This window comes from Myotis davidii, unplaced genomic scaffold, assembly GCF_000327345.1.
Source record: "Myotis davidii unplaced genomic scaffold, ASM32734v1 scaffold72, whole genome shotgun sequence".
In the NCBI taxonomy this organism is placed as follows: Eukaryota; Metazoa; Chordata; class Mammalia; order Chiroptera; family Vespertilionidae; genus Myotis; species Myotis davidii.
The window spans coordinates 4,982,646-4,998,258 of NW_006284618.1; the positions used below are offsets into that span (position 1 = coordinate 4,982,646).

At 53.3% G+C, this 15,613-nt stretch overlaps 1 long non-coding RNA gene across 1 annotated transcript; it reads right to left on the minus strand.

Moving 5' to 3' along the window:
- Positions 1–4,878: 4,878 nt before the first annotated feature.
- Positions 4,879–7,555, minus strand: LOC107181422. The gene is made up of 3 exons (XR_001512123.1): positions 7,417–7,555; positions 5,197–5,358; positions 4,879–4,989 (listed from the first exon to the last, which is right to left on the minus strand). It is a non-coding gene; the product is annotated as an uncharacterized LOC107181422 (long non-coding RNA).
- Positions 7,556–15,613: the final 8,058 nt, after the last annotated feature.

The following is a 15,613-nucleotide window of genomic DNA, read 5'->3' on the forward strand; positions in this document are numbered from 1 at the left end:
GGCGGGACAGGAATGACTTCATTCTGATGGAAAGTCACTCTTTGCAAAGATAAACGGTTAGGAGACTGAGGTTAACGCAACCCTTCGCCCTGCAGTCGGGCGATCCCTGACAGTGATCAGGGCTCACAACGCCTGTGATCTGGGCACCTGTGGGCACTCACTGAGCCACACAGCACCTGATGGTCAGACAGGGCACGGGCACGTTCAACAATGCGTGAGGCTGTCTTCTTACCATTTCAGGGCTGTCCCGGGGGAGAGGCGCGTGTGGATGTACAGATGGGGCTAAAGGGATGGGGCTGATGTTTTTGTTCGGGTCCCTGCGAGCAGCTCCCGGGATGAGGATGTCTGGGAAAGTCGTTTATCAAGAAGTGGTCCCAGGGAAACTGGTGGAGGAATGGGGAGGTGGGCCCGGGAGGCCAGGGGGCCAAGTCAGGGTGGGCCGGGCTCCAGACCTACAATTTTGGCCTAGCGCCCCCCCCCCCCCTCGAAGCTGTGGAAATAAGCACTTATAGGATTGGTTAAGGGCGATTCCGGGGGTGGGGTGTGAATTCCCAATCACTTCCCTTCTCTCCCTGTAGATGGGCAAAGGGCACGCCAGCAGCCTGGGGCAGCCTCCAACGAAGAGACGGGCCCATGCCCTATAGGAGTTGAAACCGGACACAGTGGGACAGAGGCCGCCTGTCACTACTTGAGCCAAATTAAGCTGAGACAGGGTTGAATCCTATATGAGCGTTTATTCCAATAATGCCGGCAGTGTGGGAGAGTGGTTGGTGAACCTGGAAATTCTGCTCTGAGCCCCCTCGCCGGGTGGCTAGTCATATACACACGAGGGAGAAGATAGCTGCCTGCAGCTGCGAGCTGCAAATGTAACAGGGAAAGGGGAGGGGAGCGTCTGCAGCCGGCCTTCAGGAGCTCTGAGTTGATAACAAGGCCGCTAACCCTATATAACAAAAGGGTAATATGCAAATTGACCCAACAGTGGAATGACTGGTCGCTATGATGGACACTGACCACCAGTGGGGAGACACTCAATGCAGGAACTGCCCCCTGGTGATCAGTGCGCACCCAAAGTGGGAGGCCGCTCAGCCACAAGCCAGGCTGAGGGCTGGTGAGTGCAGTGGCCCGCCTCTGCAGCAGCACTAAGGATGTCCGACTGTGGCGTAGTCCCGCTCCGGACATCCCCCGAGGGCTCCCAGACTGCGAGAGGGCACAGGCCGGGCTGAGGGACTCCCCCCACCCCAGTGCATGAATGTCATGCCCCAGGCCTCTAGTCTTCTATGATGTTACAGACAGCTCAGCCCGTTCCTGGGACCAGAGAATGGTCAGCGTTCCTGAGGCAAATGCCTGGAGAGGGTCAGGGTCCCGGCACAGCAACCAAATCAAAGCATGTCCTGTCCCTGTTCTGTTCTCAAAATGTATTTCTTTTCTGAGTCATGGGCCCATCAAGGCATCTCATCTTTTTACAGCCTGTTTCATCTTCCAGTTCCCCAGGTTTTTACGAAAATGTTTCATTTATAGTTAGCAAGGTGAGTAATTGTCAGACAACGGTGGCTCTGTTCTCATTACAATCCCTTCCCCACGATCAGGTGTGCACAGAAATGGTGCAGGGTCAGGGATGTGAGCACTGCTGATACAGCTGCTGTAGTCCGTTGCACTGGCTACGTGCGTCAAGCATTCTCCCCTCAAATAGCCTGCTCCTTCGTTTTGAAGTGTCTATCCAAGTCCTCTTGTAACCTAGGCAGCATCTATTACCCTTTTCCTGATTGGGTTGCAGGCACAAGATAATCAGCTAAATCAGACACATTTCCAGACTTTCTTGCAGCTAGAAGTGGTAGATGTGCCGCTCCTTCACTTCTCCCCATTTGTTTTTTGTTCCTTCCTGCTTGATGCCAGGCTGCAGGGGTCAGCTGTGGCAGGAGATGGCAAGCATGATGGTGATGAGGATTGCCATAAAGGCACTGGCGTGCAAAGATGGGAATGTAGACTGGCCTAGGTGCTAGGGGCACCTGTACCAGCCCCAGGTGGCCACCTCCTACATTATTGTCTGATGGGTGAAACAAATTCCAAGCTAAGCTTATTGATGGCCATTATTTAAGTTATTTACAGCTGGAAGTATTCCAAACCAAGCAGTAAATAGAGAGATAAAGATGATACATTGAATAACATGGTGCTTTCTTGCTTATTTTTGGTTACATTTTAATAAAATGGAAAGTTGCCTTAAATTGTTGTCCTGATGCATGCATACTAGCTGACTTGGGTGGGAGAAGGGACTGGTCAGAGTTTCCTGTTCCCGGCTCAATTACTGTTTTTCTCCAAGGAGGGACATTAAGAGCCATCACTTGGATAAAGAGAACAGGTTCATGGTTCCCCCAAACATTGAAGATGGGCTCGAAGACCCGCTCTATTGCAGCAGACGGTTAACCCCCTTAATCAACAACCGCAAGGGAAAATGGGACACGTGTATTGCCGATGACAAGATTGTTGAAGATGAGTGTGGGGCTTGGACAAAGACTATTGATCATGAAGACCATTAATCAGTGCAGACTGTTGGCTCATTTACTTGGGATAAGATTTACTGCATTTGTTGCAAGATAAAGTACATCATCCATCATCTTTCCTCGCCGAGAACTGGTTGCGATGACCTTGTGGAGACTACCCAGGGTGCACGCCCACGTGTTTAGCCCCAAAGCCCCCGTGTGAGTGACAGTGGGTGCAATTGCCAACGTCCCTTCCCCCCACGCCTCCCAGGCCCTGCCTGTCAGGGTGGTTGGAAGCATCTCTTGTTCCTTGTTTGATCCCGCTCCTTGGCCACAGATGGACTCACAGCTTCCATGGCATGCCTTGTCACAGAGAGAGTCAGCGACCCCTTCCGTTTGCAGATAAGTGACCTCCCAATCATTGAACTTCCCACCAGGGGGATTGCAGACAGCGCCCGGACACTGCTGTGGGCAGCCATAGGGGCATCACTCGTAGGAATTACTCTCGTGTGGGTGGGAGAGAAGTGATCAACTCCGAAGCCGTTGGTCTTCACGCACGGACGCCAGCCAGCCTGCGCTCTTGCAACACTGAGCGGACACGTCAGGAGGAGCAGGGCTGGACAGAGAAGCCGAATGCAGAGGCAGCGCTTTGCAATTCCGTACAGATTGTGGGAATTGGCAGGATCCCTGCGCCCGCATCTCATCTGCTGGACAATGAAGCAGGAAGGCGCGCCTTCGTTCCCTGCTGGCCTAGGTAAATGCTCATTTTTCATGTTGGAGCAGGCGCCGGTGCGGATTAGTGTGTAGGTGCGAGGGGAGCACCATGACCTCTGCGAGGTACTTTCGGGGAAGTAAAGGCTCCAGGCGAAGACCCCGGTGCATGTGCATGTAATTGTGTGTGCGTACATGTGTGCATGTGTGGGGAGAGAGGAAGAGAGCGGGACAGTGCAAAATGTTCACAGTTGGTGAATCTAAGCAAAATGCTCTTATACTATTTCTACTTTTTTGCTGTGGGTTTGAAAATTTTCAAATAAAAATTGGCCCAGAAATATGTTCATCTTTTCCATGGACAGTGACTTTGCAGCAGCTTATCCGAATGCAGTCATTAAAGCTGTAGGGAGAATATACCCAACACCCCAACATCCATGAAGCTAGGAAGTCACAGTCAGATGCCCGCCCCTCGCGGCCCCTGACACAGGTGGCACTCGGCACATTTTCACTGAAAATGAGCATTTGCATGAGAGGATGATGGGTAAATACGTTCGAGTGTAATCACATAACGGAATACGGTGCAAACATTCCATGTGTTTTGCTAAATATTTGATGATATTGAAAAAGCTTTTGCTATGTTTCATGAAAAAAATCAAGCTACAAAACCGGCATAGATGAAGGTATTTTCTAAAAACGCATTTTTAAAAGATGTGGGGAAAAAAAAGATGTGGAAAAGCCAGGGAGAAAATCAACTACAAAGTTAAAGCAGATTGTCTCCGGTGACAGGATTTGTGTTTGTTTACACTTTGTCTTGTTTCCCAATTTTCCACACTGAGTGCACTTATTTTATTTCTTTTCCCAACATCTGAAACTGTGTTTGCGTTTAGCAGTGCAGTGCATGGAAACAAAACACATCTATGAAAATCCCTTAAATCAAGTATTTTAGGGATATGATACCAGGGGTGAGTGAGAGCCATATGTGTGATGAGTTCAATAAATGCTTGATTAATTAATTGAGTCGCAATTATTTACCTTATTATGGCCAAGCCGCTGGACTTAACTTGAGTTGGTCTCTTGGCTGGGAAAATATTGCAATAGGTTAATAAGTATCTGTCATGAAATGATAGCCCTTCCTAGTTGTGTATGACTCATACACTGGAAAACCAAATGAAATGAAACCGTGGTGGGAATGCAGACTGGTGCAGCAACTATGGAAAACAGGAGGGAGTTTCCTCAAAAAAACAAAAAACCCAACTAAACAGGAAACTGCCGTTTGACCCCCTGACCCCACTTCCAGGAATAGAGCCTAAGAAAACGGAGCACAGAGCACCCCGTGGTGGGACGCGCCGGCATGGGCCACCCGAGGCCACCCGCCCTCATGCTGTGGTCGCTGGGGCCGAGGCCCTACACAGCCCCTGGGCCCCTGCACCTGGCTTCCAGGGGGTCCTGCATCAGGGGGGCTCCAGGGCCAGGCCCTTCTCTGCAGCCAAGGTTCCCTGACCCTGAAGGTCCACTCTGCCGCCTGGAGGAGGAGCCCGGACTGCGCCCCATGCGCCCCACTCCTGCCCCCTGCTCAGCATGCGCCCTTGACCCAGGAGGCCCCTCACAGGCCCCCTCCCGGGGAAGGGCGCGGCCACACGCAGTGACAGACCCTGCTCCCAGCCCGGCCGCCTGGGATGCGCGTCGGTGATGGCGCTCCTGCTCTGCAGCTCGGTCGGCTGGAGGCCCTGGGGTCTCGTTCCTGCTTCCCAGGTGGAGTTGCTTTCATTTTCTTCTTTTCTGCTGCTCTGTGTGGTAGCACCTGGAAAAAACCTCAGGTCACGTGCACGTGCTCTACAGCGAGGTCCCGTGGAGTGGAGCATGTCACGCGCAGACGCAGAGGTAGCTGGACCCTGCTGCCCTGGGGGAGGAGGGCCGCCCCCGAAGTCCGGCGGTGTCTGGGGGCCGTCATCCCCCATTGCAACTGGAGGACCCCTGCGGGGTGTCGGGTCCCACCCGGCCCTCTGACCTGTAGGGAAGCGAGGAGCCTGGTGCCTGTGAGTCACTGGACGGAAACCGTGACATTGGGCAATTCCCATGGTGACCACCGGGCCTCCGAAACGCTCCCGGTCGGGACCCCACGCGGGGGCGGGAGCACGGGTTTTCTCGGGTCTCTTCACCCTGCGAGGGACTGAGCATGACAGGCATTGCGAGAGGCTATTAATTTTTATGAAAAGAGGAAAAATGTCCTCTACTCGAAACTGCGCTCCCCTTTTAAATGAAGGGGAAACGACTTGCTTTTTTTCACTCAATAAAAACATAGTCAGCGCCATTTATTAACCAGCTGGTGGCAGTGTTTTCATTAAAAAAAGATAAAGTGACATTAGGCCCACTTCCCCTCTAATCCATGTGATTAAGTGTTTCAGAGGGTGGAATTTAGCTCCTTCTCACTCAGATGCTGGAGCTGCAGCTAAGCAGTGGGAAGCCGAGTTTCTGATTGTTCCTAAGTTTCTGCCACCAGGAACTGGCATATAACACACGAGGCCACATTAAGATGTCCGGTGTCTTTTCTGCGGCCAGCCCCCGTTAGTGTATCCGAACGGAACTACCTGGCTGGGGTTAGGCTTCTGCTGCCGGGTTTACCAGTTCACTCAGATGCTGGAGCTGCAGCCAAGCAGTGGGAAGCCGAGTTTCTGATCACTCCTAAGTTTCTGCCACCAGGAACTGGCATATAACACACGAGGCCACATTAAGATGTCCGGTGTCTTTTCTGCGGCCAGCCCCCGTTAGTGTATCCGAACGGAACTACCTGGCTGGGGTTAGGCTTCTGCTGCCGGGTTTACCAGTTGCCCTGAGCTGCCTGCTGGGTGCGTCTTTGACAGGTGAAGGCAGCGATCCTCTTCCCTGTGCTCTGCTGCGGGGAAGGGAGTTTATTCCGCTTTCTCCTCTAAAATTATCCCACGGCTCTTCCGCACGCACTCCCTGCAGGCAGCGCCCCTGAGTCATACGTCACAGACACACAGAGCGCCGGCTGTTATTTCTGTAACAGGATCGGGTGGCAGCAGCCACAGCCCTCCCGGCCCACATTGAAACCCCATCACGCCCAAGAGGGCTGCCGACCAGGTCTGGGAATGACGTTGTCCTCCAACTCAAAGGACCAAAAATACCCACGGCCTTGACCCCTCCATCTGGGAATAAGATGTTACTCCTTCTCCGAGAGACCGAGCCCCCCGCCCTCCCCATATGTGTGCGGCTCCATCTGCCCGTCTCCATCTGGGAATCGGGTCCTGAGCCCGCAGAGATGTGCTCGAAGCCAGTGCCTGTACCTGCAGCCGCCCTGACCCCCGGGCCCACAGGCAACACTGAGCAACGCAAAGCAATGGTCCCTCGTCAGAACCCAGGTCTCCTCACTCGCCCTGGGGTCAGATTGGTTTGATGGTGTCCAGAGTTTTATTTCCAGGGACATCTTGTTCTCATTGGCCCTGCGTTCACGCTGATCTTTACTAATTAGTGTTGCAAAGCTCCCCTTTCCTTGAGGATACCCACCAATGAAGGCCCTACACACACACACACACACACACACACACACACACACACGGAGGATGTGGGTTACCAGCCCAGGGCTGCACATACAAATGGAGAAGTTACAGGAAAATGGCAGCCTTGGATCTGCCTTGTGTGTGAGCGGAATGCACTTTGTTGAGTGAAATACTAGTAAGTAGGCGTGCAAAACCTGCTCCAAGATCAGGGGGCGTGGCCACGAGCAAATGGGCCATCGGTGGTCACTGCTGTCTTCACACTGTTTAAGCTCACACAGGTGTGCAAGGATGACTAAGTGAGCCCAGCGCTTGTTACCAAGGCTGTGGCAAGGCCATCTAGGATCTTAGAGCCCAGCGTTCTGTGGGTTCAAGGAGCAGCCCCCAGAGAGGAGACAGTTTCCAATGCCCTTGAACTTGACCTTGGCCAATGACCCAAGCCCTTCATCTCCTCGTGGGTGCTGGTGCCCGGAAAACACGGCATTTGAGGTGGGAATGGGGGGAATGGAGTCTCAGCTTCAAGCCACTGGAGGGGCAGCCGTCAAATGTTCGAAGGTCATCACAACAGAGAAGTGACTTAGTGAGTGGCTGATCCCAGCTCAGGGCCGGGGGGAGCTGGCTCCCCATCCAACCTGCTCCGCAGAATCGCACAGGTGAGAGCGTGCCTACACCCGCCCCAGGTGGTTCCAGTGCGGGACCCACCTCTTACTCACCGGCCGGGGGGCCTGGAGATCACCTGTTCCTCGGCTCTCTGTGTTCCCTGCTCCTCCCACGTCGGGGTTCCCGTGCTGGCCACGTAAGGATGCGTGTGATGGGTCCCCATCGAGCCATATGTGGTCTCGCCTGAAGTGGTCACCTTGTCAAAAGAGAGGTGGAGACCTCACTGGTTTGGCTCAGTGGATAGAGCATCGGCCTGTGGACTGAAGGGTCCCAGGTTTGATTCCAGTCAAGGGCACATGCCCAGGTTGCAGGTGGATCCACAGTGTGGGGTGTGCAGGGGGCAGCCAATCATGATTCTCTCTCATCATTGAAGTTTCTATCTCTCTCCCTCTCCCTTCCTCTCTGAAATCAAAAACAAATAAATAAAAAGAGAGGCGGAGTCCGCGGTTGCAGGGTCACAGGTGAGGCCGTGCAGAGGGCAAGAGCAGCCACTGAGCCCCGCGGGTGCCTGGCCTCAGGTAACCCTCTCGGGACCTCTGAGAGCAGGCGGACCTCACCTCGCAGGCCAGGAACTCGGGCTCAGAGGGGGTGTCACTGGCCCAAGGGAATGGCAGCCCTGAGCTGTGGACCCGAGCCCAACGGGCCTCTGGGCTCCCCTCTCATTCGGATGCTCATTCATCTGCCCCTTTCCGTCAGTGAAGGTCGACGGGGATCCAGGGATCCTGACAGGGTCACCTGCAATAGAGGGGAGGATGGTACAAAAGCGGGGACACTTCCCCCCGTCTCCTCCCTCTGAAGGCAGATGGCCCCGGGCGACCAGCATTCGGTTAGCGGTCCTTTGCCTCTTACTGTCCCACCAAGCAGCCAACCGGCAAGTGTGGGAGGCGTGGGAAGATCAAAGGCTTGCCTTCAACAATCTGGTCTGAGTGGCTGCAAACCTCTCCTTTAATCTGAAAGGTAAATTCTACAAACAGAGCCGTGACCTCCCACATGGGTCACAAATGTGTGAACAGCCGGGCAAAGCCACGCGGGAGTTCATGGACTCACCTGGGTCAGGTCCGGCTCAGCCTGCCCAGCCGCAAGAATCTCCGCAGACACGCTCAGTTGGTTAATGAACATGGCGGTCCATCCCAGAGGGAGCCGAACCTTCCCATCGGGTTGTGAAGGAAGGAGGGGAAATGGGCCAACACACACGTGACGGACGAGTCGTGCAGCCGACAACGCTGCACCTGCGCCTTTTGGATCCTTCCAGGCGGGGACCATGCGAGGCGTAGGGCAGAGGTGGCCGCCTGGAATGGGATGGGAGTTAGCGGTCTGGAGGCTTCTGAAACAGCCGTCTAAAAACGCTCCTCACCTTAGTCGTTCCACTTTAACCTCCTTCCAAAGCTGTCAGTGCCACTAATGATCGGACCCTGGGAGGGAAATGTGCTATAAACCAGCTTAACTCTAATGTCCCCACTGCCAGTTTAGGGTTAAGTTTTCTAGGCTCTGCGAGGCCATTTGTCCAAATCTGTCTCTCATTCTCCTTTGCCGCGATTCTAGCGCCATTTCTGAAGGACATAGACAGGGACATGTGCGTCCCACCTTCCATCTTTAACCGTAGGACCCGCTAACATTTCCCCGATAAAGGTTTTAAAAATCAATGTCACCAGAAATCACTCTCTTGGGTCTACGTCAGGCATCCTATATTGGTGTTCAACTCACTTCCTCTTGGCGCATTTCCATGAAGGTGAGAGACGGCTAACAAATGTCTTCCTCTTCACGCTGTCGAGGGCTCTGTGCAGCTACTACCAAACCAATGGAAGTGACGCCTCTCTTTCATTAAGAACCATATTAATTTTTAATGTGTGTTTAATTGGAGTTTATGACCCATTGTGATTCCTGGGGTCGTTTGCAGCTCTACGTGCTCCTGGCCAGTCATTTCTTTAGCGTAAAGCGAGGCGTAAGTAAACAATGAATTCGTTTAGTGAGCAGGTGCCCATTGCCTCCCGGTCCCCGTGTTCACCGCAAGGCCTGCAGCAGGAAGGGAGGGAGGCAGACTCCGTCCGCGGGGCCGTGTGGTGGAGCAGCCACTCCGCGGCCGTGGTTCAAACCGCCCCTGCGGCCTGGCCTGACCCGCGTTCTTCGGACCAACGAGCTCCCCGCTGTGCTGTGTCTGTGCTCACTTCGACTTCTCCTCGGAGGCCCTTTCTGCAGCCCAGCGAGTGTCCCACTGCCGTCCCCAAAGTCACCGGAAATGAACAATCACTGTGAAGCCTCTGGGTGGGAATTAAATTCTAGTTGCCATCAACTTGCAGTGGGGACATCACTGCTTTTCTGGGCACATAGCTTTCATTTATTTTTTTAAATATATTTTTATATGCTTTTATTGATTTCAGAGGGAGGAAAGGAGAGAGAGAGAGAGAGTGAGAGAGAGAGAGAGAGAGAGGGAGAGAAACATCAATGATGCAAAAGAATTATTGATCGGCTGCCTCCTGCACACCCCCTATTGGGGATGGAGCCCACAACCTGGAAATGTGCCTGGAAATCCAACCGTGACCTCCTGGTTCCTGGGTTGATGCTTAACAACTGAGCCACACTCGTGTGTTAATGGTTTGTAGAGCGACTGACTCATTTGGCTTGGATGCCATAAGACACAATATTCGTGTAAAAAATTGTGTTGCTTGTCATATTGTATTCTGACTCCTATGTGTGGTGCCTGAGGTATGATATCCAAGCACATCACACCTGACCTTCAATGGGAGACAAGCAAGGTCATGGACCCGTGGAGTCAGGGCACGCGATTGTGAGAGGTCACAGGAGATGGATGACCAGAGTCCCCAACAAGAGACCTAACTTTGTTGTGTGTGTGTGTGTGTGTGTGTTTACAATAATGCGGATGTTGCTGGTGCTGAGCTATGCTAAGAACGATACTGAACTGGCAGCGGTATTTGGTGAGTACTTACTGGTATGAGGCCTCCGACTGAGGTTGTCTATGACCACCTCATTTAATCTGTATAACCCTGTAAAAGAGTTATCCTTGTTAAGCACATCTTACACCACAGGCAACTGGATCCTAGAGAGAAAAGCAACACGCCCCAGCGAGGAATGGTGAGCTGGGGCTGCCCCTGGTTACGGCACAGAGCCCAGGGCCCGTGGTCCAGGAGGGGTCCCCGCTTCCCGACCGCTGCTCCTGCGCAGGGATCCGAGGCCGGGCTCTGGAGCCACCTGCCCACCTTGGTTTGCAAGGGCTTCACTGCTCGTCGGTCATCACCAGGCCCAGGGGCCTCTGTCGTCTTGCAGATGTCTGTCCCTCCCATCCGATACGATGTGCTGCTTCCGCGATGATGACGCTAAGGAGACATCGGCTGTAAGAATGATTTAAACCTTCCAGGAGTTCTTCTGAAGTATTGAACATAGCCTCTAAAAGTTAATTGGTTTTAGGGGTTACTAATGAAATCCTGGCACCCGCTGAAACGCTGCCAAGTGCTTCTTGTATCGGTTGGCAACGTCTGGGATCCCGGACAAGGGATTCCCGTCGGCGGCGAGTCCACGCACACTGTCCTGGAATCCAGCGCGCTAAACCATCGTCTCTAACCAGAAAATGGAACCCACGGAGGGAGGGAGGCCACTCCCACGCCCAGATTCATAACCAGTGATTTCCCCTCGCTCATTCCAGCATCTCAGCATCACCCGCCACAAGCGGGAAATGACCACGTCTTTCCTACCATGCCCTTCAGATACAGACGTGAACTTTTGGGGGAAATAAAAAGAAAACCGAATCTGTAGGGAAGCCATTATGTGTTATGGGCACACCCTCAGAGGAAAACAAAAGCGTTTGTCAGCCTCCTCGTCCCCCTCCCGTCTGCTCCTCCATGCGGTCACCTTGCAGAGCTCAGTGCAGGCTGCCTAGGGGGAGGTGCCACGGCCTCTCGGTGCCTCGCTGCTCCCAGTTTATAGGCGCAGACATTCAGGGCCCATTTGAGACGGAGAGAAATGAAGAGCCTCCCCGTCCGCTCCACGCCTGGGGGGCATTAGCGTTTACTCTGAGCTGGGAAGGCAGTCCCCTGCTCACCGAGGAAGGAGAGAGCGGGGCATTCATTTAGCTTGGTGAAAGCTTCATGTAGTACTTCCAGTGAAACCACACCCTCAGGCGGGTTCCGAGGGCCAATGAAATGCTACGGCCAAGTTCCTAGAGAACCCCAAAGTCATGTAGTGGAACCCAGGGCGGGGAGGGAGGGCTGACCCCTGCCTTCGATGGTAATAAAGAACCATGAAGCCCTTGCTCAGGCATCTGGGATGCAGAAGTGTGTGTGATGCAGAGGACTCGGCTCAGAGCCGTTTAAATAAAAGGGGTCTGTGTTAGCTCACGTCCAGGGAAGGCATGGGTGGGCATGACAGACTCCAGCACCCCAGACCTGTGTCCAGGGCCCAGTGTCTCCCCAGTCCCGGCATCACTCACCACCAGTGAAAGTCTTTTCTCAGCATGACAACAGGGCTGCCACAGCGCCGGTCCTCACAGCTCAAGCCCATTGACGAACAAATGACAACTACTGAGATCTATCCTGGTAAGATTACCAAACTTTGAAGAAACTCAACGAATCTTACAAATATTTAACAGGAAGAAATAGTGACTTATAAGCAAAAACGACAGCAACAACAACAACAAAACAGTAAAAGACTTGTTGGAACTTCTCAACAACATAAGATTTCAGGGGAAAATGGAGCAAGCAAATGTCTATAAAATTTGAACAGAATAAAAATGCTAACATCCAAATAGTATACTGAACAAGCTGTTATTTAGAGTCGAAGTCAGCCGAAGGGCATTCTAAATATGCAAAGAGGATTAACGCACCTTTATGAGAGTTTAACTCAGCCAGAGAGATGTCCTGGATCAGAGATTTAAATAAAACCTTAAAACCTTTCATTATCTTGGAACGGGAACATGTTTTCTTCTCCGTGACCTAGCAGCCAGACACCGTGAAGGAGAAAAATGAGCGATATTTCCATGCTAAACACAAACAAAACAAAACGTAATTACATATATGACAAAAGTGCTTAATATCTTATTACACACCAACGTTTTAACATCAACAAGAAAAAATACCCAGCCGAAAACAGCCACGTACATGAAAAGGCAATTCATAAAGGAATCTCAAGTGTGTGTGTGTGTGTGTATGTGTGTGTATATGTGTGTGTGTGTGTGTGTGTGTGTGTATATATATATATATATACACACGTGTGTTCTTACCAGTAATTTAAAAAATTACTTGCTTTTCACCAAGTAGCAACATTAAAAAACACAGACAATGCCCAGTGTGCCCACAGGATCTGAGCGTCCTGGTGGCAAGTCAGCAACAGCGCTGAGATTGTGAATGTGCACACCTGTTGGCCAGCCTCTCCCCTTCCAGAACCAGATCATTACGCAGCAACTGGACAGGCGTATACAAGTATGTACGGTAGCGTTTTCCCATTCACACTCTACTGAGTGACCTGAAAGTGTTGTGTCCATTAATTGAAGGTGGTTTAGCTCATTGTGATACATGCATGTGATTGGACACCATACAGACATTCAGCCAATGGGCTGTTTCCATGTTCACAGACATGGAACGCTGTACCCATGCATGTGGTGAGATTGAAAACAGATGTAGAAATGAGAATTGTGTGACCACATTCATATTAAAAAATGTGTGTGTGTACGTGTGTGTGTATGTTCCCAGTCACATCACCCAGATACCTGAAAACACTGAGCACGGTTACCGACAGGGAGTGAGACTAAGGTACTATTTTTGTTTACTTGTCCCTTCTTTGCCTACATTTTCCTCAATCTCTAATTTTTAAATTTACAGTAAGGGAAATAAATAAAAGTGTCCTTGTTTTAAAAAATAATTCAAAGTGGCCAGTGTGGTTCAGTGGTTGAACACCAACCTATGAACCAGGAGGTCACGATTTGATTCCTGGTCAGGGCAAATGCCTGGGTTGCGTGCTGGGTCCCCAGTAGCGGGGTGTGCAGGAGGCAGGTGATCAATGACTCTCCCTCATCATTGATGCTTCTATCTCCCTCTCCCTTTCCCTTGCTCTCTGAAATCAATAAAAATATATTTTAAAACATACTTTAAAAAGTTCATACCAACAGATTTTGACTTTCAACAAATATTGTGGAGTTCCTTAACGCAGGCGAAGGTCTTCTTAATGCAGGCCGCCTCGATCGCATCAGGACTGCAGAAATAAACAGACCCCTCCCTTACCCCCAATGAGAAGGCACCGGCCACGCGCCCAGAGCTGCCACAGCCAGGGGCTCGGCCACCATCGTGGTGTTTGGCCGAGACTCGACCAGCAGGCAGAGGGACACTTTACAGGGGAGCGAACCCTCAGGTGGGCCTGCTGGAGGCTGCCCCGGGGGAAGCTGGAGGCGGGCCCGGTAGAAGCGGGGAGTCCTGAGCGATGGGCCTGGGAGCCTGCGTGGCGTTCTCGGTCGGTTCTGAGTTGGAAGTGGGGGCGAATGAAAGGGAGTCTGGTCGCGGTTGACCAGGCGCAGGCTGTGTGGAGCAGTTGCTACTGAGCTTGACTTCTGGGGCCGGCTGCCTCATGGCGGGTCTATGTTACCACCCATGCTGGGGCCACGCGTGTCTCTCTGTCCAGCCTTTCTATGTCCTTCCATTAATCTACAGGATCGACCACACTGTTTCTCAAAACACGGACATTTTCCCGGGACTCAGCCAGACAAGCGTCTCCATTAGCTCAGCAACACACTGGGGATCGGATCCAATTTCTTTCCATCAGCAGCGAGCAGTAGCGGCCTCCAATTCCTTACCGACTTAATTTGTGAGTGTGAGTTACAGGCCCGGCCTCCACGCCATCGTAACGGGGGCTGCTCACAGCCCTCCTGCAGCCGCCGCCCCCACCGCGGGGACGCCGAGACCCGCCCTGTGCCCCGTGCCAACACGCATCATCTCCCCCTCCCACCCCCCTCAGCGTGGGGTCCGTCTCACACAGGCGGCCACCGAGGCTGGAGGGCCGGGCGCATGGCCGCAGTCCCGTGCGGGATGCTATTCGAGCTCAGATGTCTACATCCAAAGCCTGCACGTCTCAAGCGACACGCGGCCCCTTGGAAATGACTCGGCCGCATACCTGGCTCCCGAAGCCAGAGGCGGCTGGAGAGGGACCGGCCGGATGCTGAGCCACGGACCTTGCTTCTTCTAGGCGGTGAAAGCACCGGAATCCGTGGTTCTTTCATGGACCCGGAGGTTCCATCGGCGACAGGAAACAGGACTCCGGGACCTTCCTCCCCGGGCACCCGGGCAGCGACTGCAACTCGTGTAAATAATGACCAACCACTTGCCCATAGATGTGGGAAGCCCCACCCCCCTCCCCCGTGTGTGCAGGGGACGGGGCACAGCCTCCTTTGGGCTGGCCGCTCCAGCAACGCGTTCACATCGGGACGGTCGTAGATGGAAATGCCCATCTGTTCTCTCCGGGAAGGTCCCTGACAATAGCCCGTTGGCGCTGACCCAGGGCAGAGGCAGCGCCTTCCCAATGGCCCAGTTTCCCCGCCGGAGCCGCATCCAGTCACTCTCGGCTGCTGCTCTCTCCGCTTCACCGCGGGGCGCGAACTGCAGGCACACCTTCCTTTGGGCCTTTCCTACTTGCCTGCCCTCTGAGAGCCCCCCTCCCCCCGGACTCGAGCCTGGCCAGCTCTTCTTCTTTTTTAAAAAAAAAAAATTTTGATTGATTTCAGAGAGGAAAGGAGAGGGAGAGAGAAAAACATTGACAGGCTGCCTCCTGCATGCCCCACACTGGGGACCAAGCCCGGGGCCCAGGCCTGTGCCCCCACCGGGAATCAAACCTTAACCCCCTGGTTCACAGGTCAACGCTCAACCACTGAGCCAGCGGCCAGCTCCTCTTAGCCAGCCTGTGCCATTCAGACGCCTGAGCACCCCCGGGAGAGGGTCTCTCTCTCAGGTCCGCGGGTTCCAGAGGCCGAGGTGGAATCGCCCCATCTCTGCGGCCAGACCACCTGGATCCCCTCTTGGCTCTGCTGCTAAAGCGGCCCTGGGCCAGCGCTGACCCTGCTCCTACGGCTTACCTGGGACCCAGGCGGACAGCCCCGCGGAGAGGGAGGCCTCTGTGTTTACGGCAGCCGTGGGATGAGCCAGTTCACACACACACCCCTTCGCCCGGGGCCTGGCACACAAGGGGCTCCCAATACTTACTTTTCACCACGTGCCTGAACCAGCACATCTGAGTCTCAGCTCCAGGCTGCTCCATGGG